Here is a 17,652-nt window from a genome sequence, read left to right on the forward strand (position 1 = left end):
CAGAGACAGTGTAAAGTGCTACTGTTCTTAATTCCAAGACAGCATAAAGTTTTTTGAAGCCTAAATACTCTGTATCTACACAGTACATTCATCAGACTTGTATCACATGAGAAAATGGAAAGCCACTTTGACGAGGTCTTTTCATCATAAAACTGTGCTGACAGCCATTAACAAGGCTTCCATTCCGTAGTTCTTTGTCAGTTAAATACAAAACATTTCACCCTGTAGCTCTGCTATGCACCACCACCTGACAAGCATATACTTTGGCATTAACTATAAGATTTAGGACACCTCTGAGGCATCCTTTTTCTTCTGTGACCTCAGTTATATTCCCAACTTCAGCCAGGGTAAGGTGTGAAGAACAGCAACATTCAAATACCAAGGCCCACTGAAGTGTGGCTGCTTAATTACTTGAACTGATAAGGCCAAGGAGGTATTCTTCCATAAAAATTTAACTCTTTCTTGCCTTGCTAAGGCAAGAATCTCATTGCTACTAGTAGTAAGAGATTGCCTAGTGCTAGTGGACTAAAGAGGAAAGCGATGCAACTGAAAAGGAAAAAAATTTGTGTTTAGGAAGAATAGGAAAGAAATTCACGCACTTAAGGGCCTTTTAGCTGAACTTCTAGATGGGGATCCTATTTTTGCTTGTTAATATAACCTTATTTGAGTGTCAATTATTCTCTTTTGAACAAGTTAATGTCAAAAGACACTCAAGCAAAACACAGCTGAGGGCTAACCTTTCTCCTTCACCCACATACGCACACACAATTTTCCACAATAAAGTATTTTTAGTTCATTTTAGATCAAAAGTCAGTCACTGCTGAGTGTCTGTGCTAAAATATATATTGCAAAAGCCCTGTAGGAAATGGGTAGGTTTACAGTGTCATTGCTGCTAAGATGAATGTGAAATTGAATGTAGTCTGAGGTTTCATAGACTTTCTGTAGTGAAAAGAAATAGGACCAAGAGGATTATGGAATATTTTTTCATAAAGTAGTTGCCCCTTTGTCCTCTGGAGCTGTGTGTACTCATAAAATCCACTGGAAACAGCAGAAACTAGTACTTGAAAAGATCAAGTACTTTTACTTTAAAGTCAGGGCTTTCCTATTGCAAATTATGTTGAACTACAGAGAACCCATTAGATGGATAATAACAGCTGAACAAATCCTAATTCTATCCTACTTGCACAACTCTGCACGATCATATCTAGCTTCTCACAAGAAAGACGAGTTAAGTAAGCTCAAGTCAGTATATAAAGTAAGCCATCTATTTTGGTTTGGTTTTATTTTTTTCCCCCACAGGAAAAAAAAGGTCAAGCCATGCTAAATGAACAAAACTGATTTGTGAAGGTTTAAGGCCTATTTTGAAACAGCTGTTATAAAAAAAACAGTAAGGGCATAATCTTCTGGCTGTTCCAGCAGAACTTGACATCAGTAGGAGAAATCATATGGTTGGAAAAACATGAAAAACACTATCGACAAAGTACCAATATAATAAAATCTCCCGAATATTTTTTCATCATCTTGATCACAAGAAATATCAACAGTTGTTTTCCCACTTGTTAAACTGGTCAGCAAGAACCATGCAAGACCTCACTGTGTTTCTGAAATACCAGTGCAACCACAAAATTAAAAGCAGATCCTAAAATAGAGCCATACTAACTAGCTGTTTAGCAAGAACTTTTTAAAAAAATCCTACAGTCTATTATGCAGGGCACACTAGAAGAATCGCTGCATACTTGGGCAGAAAAGTACTTTGATAAGATGGACATACCCACTGATTGACAATTTGTCGAGTATTATATGTGTTCAAGTAGCGAAATAGACTCCAGCTGTGCTTAGTACCTCCTGGGTGATATAAAACAGTAAGTATTCATTATGACCTTTAGTCAGCTGCTTAATGGTAATACTAATGGACCTTCAATAAAATTTACCTGACATATTGCTTAAGAATATTTTTAGGCTATTTTGTGGCATTAATTTGGCATATATAACTACATTTAAACTCCAGATTAAATAACAAATATTCAATTATGAATAAACCTTACATTTAAAGGAATTTTGGTAGGTTTTGATGTGACAGGGATACCTGGTCACAAAGAACATTTTCTAGATAAATACTAGCAAGCAAGGCTAGCATTTTCAGACATCAAACCTTAACATGAACAGTACTGCTTATGTAAATGGCAGCTCACAAAAGTGCTTGGCTTACCATCACAGTCTCATGCAACAACCAATGTGAACACACTAAGCCCCACAGCACAGCCAAGGTGGTCAGGCTGCTGTGTTCAATCTTACCAAATAACCCTCCAGAAGAACCAAACCAAACAGAGAGATTTCTGAACTGCAACTGCCCATAGCTGAGGTGTAATTCAGCAGAGAGTTTGCTATCCACAGACTTTGCAGTCTTGCCTGATCCATTCATCTCTGCCACCTTTGCACTGAAATTCTATCAAAGAACTGACTGGGGTTCTTCACAAAATACCTCGTGCATACTTCACAGAGAGAGGGAAGAACTCACTAAAACTTTGCTTAAACTGCAAGGAAGTAATACAGAGGCCTTCTTCAGCTGCCACCTGTCCTTGTCAATATGACCTTTACAATTTTCAGATTTGTTCATTATTTGCTCCCACCTCTTGCTCTCTCTCTCAAATATGTTCCTAACATGCCTTGGTAATTTATGTGACATATTCTTGGGTTTGAATCACCTCCCACTTAGTCTCCCTGCTCAACCATACGGTTCAAAAAAAAAAAAAAAACAAACATAAAAAATTTCACAGAAACAATCTTCTAAAGACATTTAACTCTCTGTCCCAGAGCCCGGGTGGTGTATGAAAGTTTTCCTTCTGTTATGTCAAAGTCTGCCCATTCTGAGATAGATATTTCTGTAAAATGACAGAAGTGGACTCATCTAGTACAGATGCACTGCCCACCTAAAGACTGGAGTTAATGAGATTGGTTTACAGCTTGAGGACAGATTTCTGCAGAGAAACTGAATAAATTATTGAGACTGTATTCTCTACGTAACCATAGATATGAAAGCAATAACCATTTCCTTCTAGAAAGCTGAGTAGAAAAATACATTTTCTTCAAACTTCCTATTTTATCCTAGGATTTTACGTGTGTTAATATGGTACAAACCCCTGTTCATTCTTTCCAGATTTTCATACAGTCATTTCTTGCAGTGTTTTATCTGCATAATATTATTTTAGGGACACAAGTCTCCTTTAGAATAACGTGTCTATTATCCTAGCGGCATGCTCCATTCTCTCTCTTGACATCCCACAGTGTACATCAGCCCTGTATTAAATCTAAACAAACACAAGACCTCAGAAAATGTTAGTGTGCTTCATTTTTAATCTATATGATACAGATATATCTTTTTTGCCTACAAAATACAATTTAAGAAATATTTGGGAAGACTTGAAGAATCTAATTCATATACTACTACCAATTTTACATTCCTGCATTTACCCTCCTGAGTGCTCAGCAGTACAGCTGCCTTCTGTGGTTCTGGTTTCTCTCTTACATCCATTTCTACCTATAAAGTGCAATTTTTAACAGACTTATATTCACATAATTCCTGATAAAGCCACTGACACAGGTTTTATCCTTTAAATTTCTAATCCTACTGTTTGCTCATGTACGAGAAAATGTAATTGGGGGCATGAATCCACTTTATTTGCACATATTCAAATGCTAAGGCAGACCTTATCAGAGGGATTTAAAGAAAAGGGGAGTCAAAGAAATGTTGATTTTGGGTCTGCAGAGAATACTGCTGAAAGACAATCTTTTTGCAACAGCATTGTCTATGAAGCCAGGACAAGCAAATATGTTCACTGAGTGAAAATAAAATATTTTACATGAAAGTTTTTGAATGCTGAAAACTTTGTTCCCACAATAAGTCTTTCGACTGATTTCAACAGCAGTAAAGCTAGACTAATAGCAAGTCCTTTTAAACAGTCTGTCTTATGTATCCCAGCCTTAGCCACAAAGACCACAACAGAAACTATGGGTTGTTGAGGCAATATCACAACACCCGAACATGTAGTTGAATATTACTTACCCTTGGAGACTGAGGGAGATGATAGAAGTAGGCAACTTGTAAAAGCAAGGTCACAGGGGTACTAACAGAATTCAGGTGAGCAAGTCAAGGAGACAGATTAAACACTACTGCAATACTAATCTCCTCCTTACTTCCCTACACACCATTTTTCTTTCCCTGGGACAAAAGAGGCTGAAGAAGTCCCACAAGTCACCCACTTACCAACAGAGTCAGGTTCTTGCTATAAATACATTTTTCTCTTTGTTAGCATAAGGCATATTACATATACTACTATATGCAGCAACAGTTGAGAAATAATACTCTTATCCCATTCACTGCTATAACATAATCTATTTTGTGCCACATGACAGACGGTGCAACCAACATCATATCCATAGTTGTCACAGAGAGTGGTGACTGTAATTCCAAAATCCCAGACTGCAAAATAGAGGTTGCATCTACTCTGCAATTCTCAGAAATTACTGTGATATAACACAGAAATATCCAAGCCAGGTGTAACAGAAGTAAGGTCATCCTGGTAGCATGAAACTCAACTGACTTTTGTGGCAAATAACTACAGTATATGCATATCCAAACAATAGAGAATCTGTGTGGATTGTATGTGTTTCTGACACAGATGTGTCTTATCCAAGATACTCACAATGAGAGTTGTTATAGGAAGAGATACTTGCAAACTTCTCTGATGCTAGAAAAGCTTCATCTCCAGGTACTGTCCCATGGGCTGTATATTATAGGCACGACAGTATTTTAAGTTACATGTGCTGCTCTTCAATAATCTGATAAAAGATCATTGCTATTCTTTATTTCTTCCCCAAATAACATATTTCAGAATGCACATTGTTTTTACAGGTGACTGGTTAGCCAGCACACAGTAAAAAGTCTAGAGGGTAAGCCTTACTGTAACCTTGCTCCTCTGTGCACTCTTCCCAGCACAAGCCAGATGGGTTCTCTCCTTTAAAGCAGTATGCAAAGCTGGTAAGGAAACCATAAGCATCTATGTCACTAACAAGTACCTATAATAATACAGATGCATTCCAGTGAAAACAAGGCTACATGCAGGGTCTCTGGTAAGCACAACAGTGCCTACTGTCTCTGCTAAGAGCAAATTACTTGGATCACACACTTCCCACTACAGTCTCTTTTAAGAAACACCCACATACGTATTGCTTTGAATTGTTTTCTCCTTTTCCAGAGCAGCAGCTAGAAACTCACCCGTTTTCCATGCTTTCAAAGTTTCCCGCAAGGAGAAGGCATTACCACCTATTCTTTAAGCTAATTAACTATCCCTTTTAGCTATAATTTCTCTTTGCATAAAACATTTGTAAAAGGTCTGTTTTTCCCCATGCCCTCTTTTCTCTCTTCTGGCTTTTCATTATGACCATGCCTAATTGGGATGAGCTGTCCACCATTTACTCTACAGGACTGTATAGAGCTTTGTAATGTGCCTGCCACTGATGTATTTATTATTGGAAGCATTTAACTCCTTAGTCCTGCTTCCTTGTTCTAAACAATGAACTGCATGAGGAACTAGAACTTAGCCCCAATTAAAGATTTTTTTTTTAAAGTCCCTATTTTAAGCCTGAGTACTCCAAATTGAGCATTTGTCAAAGGCCCAGTCACAGCTCCAAGTGGAGATAGGGAAATCCTACTGAGGAGAAGAATAAAACTATCCCATCAGTTAGGGTGAAAGTTCTCCTCAATCAGCATCTCAAACATGTGATCGGTATGGGATCTACTAGGTCTGCCTTGTCCATACAAGCCTGCTTATCTCTGTCAGTGTTGTTATCAAACAATGAATTTGCTGATATTCATAATTTCAACTTTTTTTTTTTCCCCTGAAGAAAATCTAACTCTTAACTGTTAAAATGGAGCAAGGGTTGGTTTGTTTTTTTTTTTTTGTTTTGGTTTGGTTTTTTTGTTGTTGTTGTTTTTTGTTTTGGGGTGTTTTTTTTAAGGATATGAATATGAAAATAGCTCTTCTTGCTGCCCCAGGAATTCCAGCATTTTTGCATCATGAGAGCTTCTCTGGGCTGCTCTTGGTATAAGCCTAGCAAAATACATAAAAATATCAGGAGAAATCTCTCCCTCTCCTATCTCCCTTCCCAGTTAAGAGACTACACTCAAGAGTCATTTACATTTTCTACATTTCCAAGATTACTTTCCCCAGCATATAGCAGTTCTAAGCTCTAGCTCCTTCACATTCCCATTTCAAGGTAAATTCCCTCAAAATTACATGAGGGTAGTTCTAAAGACTCTCTTAGTAAAATATTTGCATTTTTTTGTTATTTTCGCATGAAGTATATGTATCTGAGAGTTGACATCTATGGACAGATACGAATTAATGGTTATGCTTTTTGGTCAGCTTTGCACTGGACAGTGATTGTAACATGATGAATGATTTTTCTTCCTTTAGAACACAGAATATAACAGTTGACAAATGTGTGTGGGCAGCTACCTTTCTTGAGCAAAAGTGTTTGTATTTTGTTATCTCGATGCTGACAATCTGTCTAAAATAGATCCACTTAAAATTTTAGTGCAGAGCTGATGAACCACTTTGTTGGATGTCATTCTGTCTTTTCTTTCTGCTAAGGATCACTATGCATGTTGAAAGAACATAGCTCCAGAATACACTTAAAAAATGGGAAACTAGTACTTATACTAAACAAAGGCAGAAAAAGAGAAAAAGACCCAGTTTACACCTATAAAGAAATGAAATTATACTTAGATCTGATGTATAGAAGAACTGCTGAAAAACTGGAAATTTCTTTCTTATCTGAGTCATAACAGCTAAGCTGACACAGCAGGGCCATGCACCTTTGCCACAAGCCATCTTTCCTCAAAGGAAAAAAAAAAGTTAAAGATAAGTGTGTACTGTTTGTCCTGTATCACTTTTTCAGACTAAGATATGAAAGTAACATTTATACCAGTACTTATTTTAAAAAGTAAATTGCATATATTTTTAATGAAAAAAGAAATACCTTACTTTTAGCTGAGTTCCTGGATTCTGGGCTTCAAGCTCTGCAAAACTGCTAAATCATGGGCATTTAAAAGTTACGTGCTATAAAAGTACTTTTTTTATTATCTTTAAATCAATGCAGCGTGATGAAGTGGGGAGAGTACTGTTTGTGTGCTGCATGTCCAAAACCAGGCTTGCAGGTAGGTAAGAGCAACAGCCAGAAAAATGGAACAGCACATGAAGCGAGCATCAAACTACACTTATTTCCACTCCCCCAAAGGATCGAGCAGGGAACAGCAACACAGTGTACATGAAGCTTAAATGCTTTTCAAAATTACAAAATGAATTGTTTTAGAAGAAGGTACTATACAGGGCTCTCCTCTCCCTGTCTTCTGTTCGCATTTTCTCCCTCACCTATTTGTTTATTCTGTTGTAACTGCTGTCAGAAATATTAGGAACTAAGGTGACAGAATTATTCCTGCATGTCAGCTTAGCCTGATTTCCTGGGAATTAAAACAAAACCAGAAAGCAGCAATGAAGAAAAAGCTCTTCTGTCAGTAAAACATTCTGTTACTCTAGCTGCTCTCACAAAGGGCCAAGGGACCACAGTAGGCAGAATGACTTCCTAATGGTACGACTCAGCCAGGTTTATGGTGCTCAGGCCTCTGTTTATTCATGTGGGGAAAGTCCACACAAAATGAAAGCTCGTCTACAACTAGAGACTGCAGCAGTTTCTCTTTAGTAATGCCTTTCCTCTGCAGTGGATAAAACATGCAGTAAATGTGGTATCAAACACAAGCAGAAAATTTGTTTGCATTTTAAGACTAATCTTGAAGCTTTATCTCAGACTGGTTCTCTAAGCAATGTATCTTTCTTCCTTCTCTAACTTCTTTCTGCAACTATGAACACCAGCCCACCACTTGCTCACTGAGCATAATTAGCCCTCAATTATCACAAGCTACATTTTCACCTCTCCTTTTGCACTTCCCTTGGACTTCTTGTATGTTCAGTTGACATGCTCAAGCCCACCTCCCCACCAGCAGTGAACAGAGTCCCTTAGCTACAAAAATTGCTCTTGGATACTAAAGTTTGAATTAGCATTTAACGTATGAGTTATCATTGTATGTGGTTTGCACTGACTGAAACACAACCCCTTGCTTAGAACCTAGTTTTCTTTAAAGGTCTATAAACACATGGTAAAAGCTATCAGCCTCCTCCTGATCCGAAACTGATCCCCAGAGAAGTTACAGTCCTTCCCCAAAGAAAGGCAGAAAATTCAACATGTATCTTCACAGAATACACTACCAGCAGGTATACCATACCTGCTCCCCTACCCTGGCTGCATAGATGTCCAAGGCCAGTAAAAATTTTGCAGCAGGACAGCAAATACCTCCATTCCTTCCTACCTGGTGTCATGGTTTCTGCCCAAAGGAAATCAGCTTCCCATGCAGCACACAGGCAGGATGTGCCCCTTGCGCTCAATTACAGACAAGCTTGCTTTGCAATGACAGGAGTAGCACATCAGTTTTTTCCCATTTTCCAAAGAAAAGAGAGCTATACTTTCTGTATTCTTCTCTTAACAAGTAGGAGAGCCAGTTTCCTGATTTGAATCCTTCAAGCTTTCTGTTTTTCCCTTTTCCCTAGCAATTTCAGCCTCTTCCTTACTCCACTTAGGAGAAAGAGATCCTGGAAATTGTTCTAACCTAAATTGTGTCCTGATGGATACAACACAGCCATGCTATTTATGCATTTACAAAGCAAGTAAAAACCAAACCCATAATTTTCAGACAGCAAAATGGATTTTCTTCTATCTGATGAAAAAGCAACACATTTCCACATTTTAGGCTTTGGAGACAGTCTGCTGCACTAAACAAAAAGGGGATTTTGTTTTGAAAATAGCCATTGCTCATTTGTGTAAAAGTATCCACCTCTTAAGCTATGTGAGCATTTTGAGGTAGGGGATACACAGCAACACTCTCTGACAAAGCAGTACTCCCAGAAAAGAGGAACAGATGCACACTGATAGGAAAACTTCTGCAGCAAATCTATTTCACAATAGAGTTTATTATTAATACCTTTATAGCCCCCTCAGTTTCCAATAGGTTCCAATCATGGTTGTGACAGCCCAAGAAAATTCAACTTTTCTATACAATTCTCACTAATATGGCCTGCTACTTGGTCTTATTGTTATTAGAATAATTTGCTCCCAAGTTCTGAAATGAACTCTGTGCCCAAGTAATTAAAGCTCTTAAAGTTTCTAGTCCTTTGTTTAAAGAATTCGTCCTTGTGCTCTCTATGCCCCATCAGCTACCTAATTAGCAGAGCCTTTGCGTGATTAAAAATTCTCACAGAGATTCTGCTGGATATTTGCCTCTCTTAATGAGTGTTTGTGGACAGCTGGGAGCAGGAGCTGGTTCCCTCCTCCCAGGACCTCCAATGAATTCTGCAGACCTCTGTCAGGGCCCAGGAGTGAAAGCTGTCATTTTAGTAATGTGGATGAAAATTGGTCAAAAGCACTGTGGTCCTTGAGGAATGAAAGGCCTTGAAATATAAATGAAGATGAATATTCATATTTGCTTCAATAAGTGCCAACTATTAATATACATGTCTGTCAGTAAGAAAAGTCAGAACTTATTCAATTGTGCCTGGCATAATTTGGCTCCTAATTCACAATTATCCTCCTATTCTTCACACTACTTTTCAGTTAATTTTTCAGTTAAAAACTTGCTGGAAAATGAAAACATTACTATTGCCACAAAAATAAGTACTCAATCCTTCAGCTAATTTACTGCCTATTAAGAATCACCTGTGGCTTTTACACACAGGATTATATCTATCTTGCTCTGATTTTCCATATCTTGTTCAGTCTCTCTCAATGGCAGCTTTTAAAATAGCCCACTGTATGCCTCTGAAAGTGTACCAACTTTCTTTATGGAAATCCTCATTAGATTCCCTACCCCTCTCCACCGTGACCCTCCACTTTATTTCCAATGCAACTCTAATTTCATATCTTTTGTGATTTTTAAGGACATTCCAGTTTTTAAAGGACTGCAGCATTGGGTTGAAATATTACATAGGGTGGTTTTGTGGGAGTTCGGGGTCTTTTTGGTTTGCTGTTTGGTTTTTAAGTATGGTACATGTTTGGTTTTGGGAAGGATGTCTGGAGACACTGAAGAGATACTACCCTACTCTGTTTTAGCAACAGTCTAATTTCTGAAATGGAAGATTGAGATGACAGAAGAATCCTAAAAGTATTCAAACTAGACACTCCCGTTTCACGGAAGAGTGATCTCTTATTCAGTGACATTTGCGAAATTAGAGCTAAGCGATTTTCCTAATCAATACATTCCCATTTATCACTTTGTCCCAAACACCATGTGCACAGGGACCGATACACATACTAGACACTGAGTTCTTAGGAGAACAAAAAGCACTGGAGAAAAGTGGGATTAATACTTGGTTTACAAAGTTTAGATGATCAGAGAAAAACTTTGCATATATAAGGAGCTATATAGAATATATGCAGATAAACTGAAATATATTTTGGATTTCTGGACTAGAAACCAGGGTGGAAGCAGTGAGGAAACTGTTTGTTTCCTTTAACACCAGTATTACAGATCACCATATCGAAAAAGAAATCTAGAGATATGACTATTATGAAACCTGCTGCATCACCGAAAGGTTACACACAAGCCACACTGATTTAATTCAGCTTTACTCAGGAAATCTAACAGGACGAGATCCTGCAGAGACATGCTTTGCTAAATGACAGAGGAACATTTATTGTTTCAAATTTCACTTGGTCAGGTTCCTGCTGACTTATAATGCAAGTTTGTCCAAGTGAGGCATAGGCGGGAAATCAGAGAGGCTGTAGCCTAATGGAAGAGTAGGTTGAGAGAAGGATGTAAAGCAACAGAATCATCATGGAATGAAACCAGCACACAAAAGAAAAGAGGTCCTGGGAATTTTGACATAAGTGACCAGATTCTTCTCTCATTTATAATGGTCCTGGTCCATTAGCTTCAAGGTGGTACATCTGTGAAGCCTGCAAGTTAAACAGCTTTCTGTTCTAAGCTTTTAGGTTAAACAACTTTTCTCCAAAACCACTTCTGTCTACAGTTCATATGGTGCTATTTTTTTTGTATGAGTAGGATATTTTTTCACTGTGCCCACTAGATGTAGATTTGTTTTAGCAAAGAATGGTGATCAGCTGCTTCCACTGGCAGTTTGAAAAATGGAAGAAGTTAGGACAGGTGTGGGTGCACATTAATGAGGCAATTAGGTTTGGAAATATTAATTTATCACTTGTAATAAGGTCATGGATTATAGATCTATATCCATGATATGCCTATTATCTCAGAGGTTCCAGTTCAAAGGATCCAAACAAATCGGGGGAGGTGGAGGACGGTAGGGGGATATCTTTTTATTTTTCCTAAAGGGTGTTTTGGTCTGCACATTTTCAGACCAACTGCCAAAAGCTAAATTTTCTTGGACTGGAATTGAAAATTCACGATTCCATCTCTGTTGCACATTATTCTAAACAGAATTAGCAGAACAGACACAAGTCAAGAATTCAAAAAGAGTGGACAGAAATATTGTAAGCGTTCTAGTCTTTTGGTAAAAATCACCAAAATTCCACAGAGTGTGTAAGGAGGGACCTTATAATAGCCTTCCAATGCCTAAAGGAGGCCTACAGAAAATCTGGAGAGGGACTTTTTAAAAGGGAATGGAGTGATAGGCCAAGAGAGAATAGTTTTAAACTGAAAAGAGGGTAGATTTAAATTGGACATTAGGAAGAAATTCTTCCCTGTGAGGGTGGTGAAGCACTGGCACAAGTTGCCCAGAGAAGCGGTGGCTGCCTCATCCCTGGCAGTGTTCAAGGCCAGGATGGACATGGCTTGGAGCAACCTGGTCTAGTGGATGATGTCACTGCCCATGGCAGGCGGGGTGGAACTGGAGGATCTTCAAGGTTCCTTCCAGCACAAACCATTCTGTGATTCTATGATTCTGTATGCGCTTGCTTGTTCATACTTGCACTGCGGTCACAAACCCACACACAACAACATGCCACTTCACAGAACTCAAAAGAGTTTATTGGGCTTCTGTGAATTTAATATCCATCCAGTCTATGTTATGAGAAGGTGCCATTTGCATCACTACTATTATTGGTCAATGTTTCTCCCAATATGGAAATGCAGGGGGTATGGAAAAAATAAAATTAATCAGTTAAGTAAAAAGTAAGGAAGGAAAGTAGTATTTTAATTTAAGGCTTGGCAAGAGCTGAAGGGCAGAGGTGGCATCACATACCAGGATACTAAACTCCAGCTCTAAAAAAAATTAATAAAAGCAAACTCTCAAGTCAGGAACCTCCCACAGAGGAGGGAACCCCTATTCTTCATGCTGTCCACACCAGCTGCAAATTACCCCAGCTCCATACATACATACACACACACACTCTTGAGCTTAGAGGGATATATGCTGCAAAAGCAGGAAAGGGAAGTTCAAGTTTAACTATGCCAAGTGCAAGGTCCTGCACCTGGGTTGGAGCAATCCCAGGCAGAGTTACAGGTTGGGCAGAGAAGAGATTCAGAGCAGCCCTGCAGAGAAGGACTTGGGGGTGTTGGTTGATGAGAAAATGAACATGAGCCAGCTTCAGTGTGCACTCACAGCCCAGAAAGCCAACCGTATCCTGGGCTGCATCAAAAGCGTGACCAGCAGGTCAAAGGAGGTGATCCTGCCCCTCTACTCTGCTCTTGTGAGACCTCACCTGGAGTATTGTGTGCAGTTCTGGTGTCCTCAACATAAAAAGGACATAGAACTGTTGGAATAAGTCCAGAGAAGGGCCACGAGGATGATCAGGGGACTGGAGCACCTCCCGTATGAAGACAGGCTGAGAAAGTTGGGGCTGTTCAGCCTGGAGAAGAGAAGGCTGTGTGGAGACCTCATAGCAGCCTTCCAGTATCTGAAGGGGGCCTATAAGGATGCAGGGGAGGGACTCTTCATTAGGGACTATAGTGATAGGACAAGGGGTAAAGGGTTAAAACTTAAACAGGGGAAGTTTAGGTCGGATATAAGGAGGAAATTCTTTCCTGTTAGGGTGGTGAGGCACTGGAATGGGTTGCCCAGGGAGGTTGTGAATGCTCCATCCCTGGCAGTGTTCAAGGCCAGGTTGTACAGAGCCTTGGGTGACATGGTTTAGTGTGAGGTGTCCCTGCCCACAGCAGGGGGATTGGAACTAGATGATCTTAAGGTCCTTTCCAACCCTAACTATTCTATAATTCTATGATTCTAAGTGGGCTGCAAGAGTCAGCAAAGTATCAAGATTTAGGGAGGCATTCAGTGTCACTACAGTTCTACATGCACTTCAATGTGGAGAGCATGACAAGATTTTAATAAAGATGCTCATATGCAAATTATTTGTGAAGTAATTATCATTCATTCTGCATATTTAGAAGTCGATCTGTTCATTTACCTTGCTTCTTTGTTACAGAGGCACAGTGAAAAAAGACAAACAAAAGGAAAAACAAGTGATTTTTTTTCTTAAAGATTTTTTCAAACCTCTTCTGAGCACAGCAGTATTAGGTTCAGAAATTGTATCATCAACCACACACAATACAATAGATGAAAGTCCTGTCTCAAATCAGTATGGATATCTTGGGGGAATCATTATAGGAAATCTGCACAGAAGTCATCTCTTAAGGAGGGATTTGAATTGAGACAGAGAGAACATTTGACATACAAAGCATTGGGAGAAGAGGGGAGACTGCAAGGATGAGAGCAAGGCAAGGATAAACAGTAGGTAGGCTTCTTTCACATAATAAAACCGTCACACGTAGGAAAGAGACTATCTGTGACTAGATATTGTCACAAAAATGCACTGAAATTGGCCGTAACTGCAAAGTCAATAAAACGCTCTTAATCTTTCAATAAGCAATTTATTTTTAAAAGTTATTTTGGAGCTACTGAAGATCCTCGGGTGGGGAAATGAATTCATTTTAAATGCATTGTATGGTATGCCATATCACAGGTTTAAGTTTCATTCTATCAGTGTATAGTTTAGTCATGAACTCTGGATTAGAAGCCAAAATTCCTCCACTTTAACACTGACTCCCTTCCTGGCTTTCCAGAAATCATTTAAGGTCAGACTCAAACAGCTCTCCTCATGGGGTGGGGCAAGTACTATGAAATACAAGAGGGGAAAGCAAAATTTGCCCTTCAAATCAGTCAGCTTCAATGAAACTAGTATAAAATATTCACCTATTTTCTTGCACTGTGGTTGCCAAAATGCAAGTGCTGCAGTTAACATTTGGAAAGAATGAAGAATGTTAAATAGAACTGGAAAAAGGTTTTGACTTAAAAAAAAAAAAACAAAACACAAAAAAAGCCCCCAAACAAGAAAACAAAAAAAAACAAAAAAAAATCCACTCGTAAGTGTTAAGATAAAAAAACTTTTGGAAACCAGCACAATGAAAATAGTTTTGCAAACATGTTACTTTCTAAATTTTCCTACGGCTTTCTCCATTTTTATCAATAGAGAAAGAACACATCAACACAGGAACAAAGAGGGTAAGAATAATGGGCAAATCTATAAATATTTTTTAGGTGAAAAAGCTCCCTGAACAGTCACAGCATTTAAATGGAATTTTTCATTAAGCATTTGCTTTCAAACCTATTACACAATTTACGTAACAAGCTCAAAACAGTTGCTCAGACTAGAAATCATTCAGAGAACACAGCATTGCACATTCTCACCTACTAGCTCCATCCCCTCTCTGTCAGTTTAATGTCTCAGTAACTGCAAAGAGGGTTTGGGGAGGTCACACTAGCAATTGATTGTTTCATCAATTATTACTTACCCATTTAAAAGTTGCTAGGACACTTGCATATATTTTCATTACAGAACCAGCTTAAAACAAACCTAACTGCTCAGCTACGAGGTAGTATCTAGAAATCTATGTTCAAGTTTCAAGATCAGTGAGGTGCCTTCAGCCTAATTTTACTATGGACTTACAAATTCATTGCGAGTTTTTACTTCTTCCCTACTGCACTCTGACTTAGAACAGGACTTTGTAAGATATATGCAACCAGTGACAGCTCAAAATACATTTATTCAAGCAAGATGCTTTAAGAAGAAAAGTGAAGATGTGTTACTACCACTGTACAGATTACCACTGTAAACCACTTCCCTGAGAGAAGTCAACTAATCTAATTTGTATTCATTTGCAATAGCCCCTTATACTGCTAAAACAGTATACAAGTATTTGATTGAAAGCTGTGAGCTTGTCTAAGTCCTAAGGTGCCAAAAAGAAACCTGTTATAAAGTCTCTTCCCCAGGTGACAACAGGAACACAACTAAACTGGGAAAAAAAAAAAAAACAAAACAAACCTACAAAAAAAAAAAAAAAGCACAAAACACTGAAGAAAAAAAGATTTGCAAGTTTTGAGGTCAAAATGGCAGATACTGGGTGGCTATCAAGAAGCAAAGTCAAGACAACAGTTCCTGCTCTAAAAGGAAGTCAGTTAAGAGCAGCAGCCAAAGGATATTTACTCTTATGCATACATAACCAGTGTCTTGAAAAAGAAACCTAATGGCACAACTGAACACATTAGAGATCTTATCCTTCACTGCACATTTAAATAGACATCTTGGCAGATTCAAAAAGAGAAAAGGGTAAAACTGTGATCTATATCCTGAAATTAGAAATTCATTCCATTTGTTTAGCGATTAAAAGTAAAGGCTAAATCATAAATGTGCTCAGAAAGCACCCACCCAGCAGCAGAGCTCAGTCACTTTTGGAAATACGGCCATAGTTTGTTGCCTAGCCTTTGTAAACTGTAGCAATGCTGAAAGAACCAGGAGGGTCCCTGTATGACTTCTTAACTCGCAGAAACAAGCTCAGGTACCAAGGGAATATTGTAAAGGGTAACACTGGAAACATTAAGGAAGATTAACACTCTAACGCTCATTGGCATTACCAGGGGACTCTTCAAGTACTTCTTTCTGTCTTGAGTCACAGCTTCTACCTTTAACCATGCAGAAAGGAAACAAGTGGTGACCTAATTACTATGAATTCTTCCAGAATGGCTCTGCTAGTGTCCCAAACCTTGGAAAGAAGATGCTACATTTCTTATCCTACCCTTCACTTGCTCCACCTGGTGATCTCTGAAGTGCTCATTTCTGAAAGTGACTAATTTATTGTTGTGGCTAATAGGCATTATTCTAGAGCTTAATAGATACCCTTTTGAAGTTGCCATCTGACTTAAAGTCTAGAAAAGCTCTGTGAAAGACTTTCTTTCCTTACTCATGCTCACATGGAAACTAAACTACCTTTGCAGCCTATGTCAGTCTAGAATGTTGTATGTACACACATTTATATATAAAACAAAGAACACAACCTTAATTTCCGCTGCAGATGTCCAAAAACCTCCCTAAGACTCCTATGTTATGCTTGATCTATGCAATTTCTATATTGCCATTTCTCAGCTTTTTTATTTCCTTATTATTAGAAACTTTTTATTAGGTATGTAGAAGATTTGAATACATCATACATAAGAAATAAAGAAAAATGGTATCAAACAACATCTCATTGCTTCATTTTTCTTTTAACTTGCCTCTAAACAGTCTCAATACTTTGCTTTATTTCCTTGGATGCAGCAGTAGAGAAACAGTTCACTAACATCTAGGAACACAGAATCACAGAAGGGTTTGGGTTTGAAAGGACCTTAAGACCCCCTAATTCCAACCCCCCTTCCATGGGCAGGGACACCTTCCACTAGACCAGGCTGCTCCAAGCCCTGTCCAGCCTGGCCTTGAACACTGCCAGGGATGGGGCAGCCACAGCTTCTCTGGACTTCTCACTAGTTTTAAATACAGAACTAATGCAAACAGTGTGTTTGATACTTGAATAAAAGTTACACCTAAATTCTCCCCCATTCCTGCAGGTCTGGAATAGAGTGAAAACTCTGCAAAGCAAACTGGTTTCTTCCACTCTTCTCCATGAAATGCCAAGGTGAGACGACCTTTGGTCTGATGACTGTGCCTTTAATATTCTACAAGTAACCTCATTCTTCGCTACAGATCAATGTATTACTGTGTGTTCCTAGATAGATGTAGGGCTCTGTCACAGACACTGATTCTGGGTTTCCCAAAAAATTTTAATCAAATGAAGTTCACCTCAAATCCAAGATTTACAGCTTGACCAAACATTTTAAGGAGGGTGGAGGGATGAAATAGAGAGAAATATTTATGGAAAGCATATAAAATGATCTAACCTGTGACTCTTAAGTGACAAAAGCTTGAATCTTTTCAACCTACGTAAAGAGGCAAGATTACTTTTACAAAGACAGATACTAAACTAAAAAGTGTAAATATGTCAAACATATTTTTATGCATCTTTTTCTAAATATTTTTACACTAAAAATCAGTTTAAATATCCTGTCCTTCTCAAAAACATGCTGTGAAACAAGAAGCATTAAGGGTAAGGAGGAAACTGGAAGGTTTTTTGGGTTTTGTGGTTTTTGTTTTTTTTTAAGAACAAGGTCACATCTCAGCAACTGAAAAGTAGCAGAGCTCCTTTCATCAAGTTTTTAACTAGAAAAATAGTATGCCCATTTCTTTGTAATACACCTCTGG

The sequence above is a fragment of the Pezoporus wallicus genome, unplaced genomic scaffold, assembly GCF_028554395.1.
Source record: "Pezoporus wallicus isolate ANWC-B61680 ecotype Strahan unplaced genomic scaffold, APGP_CSIRO_Pwel_v1 contig_2025, whole genome shotgun sequence".
Lineage (NCBI taxonomy): Eukaryota > Metazoa > Chordata > Aves > Psittaciformes > Psittacidae > Pezoporus > Pezoporus wallicus.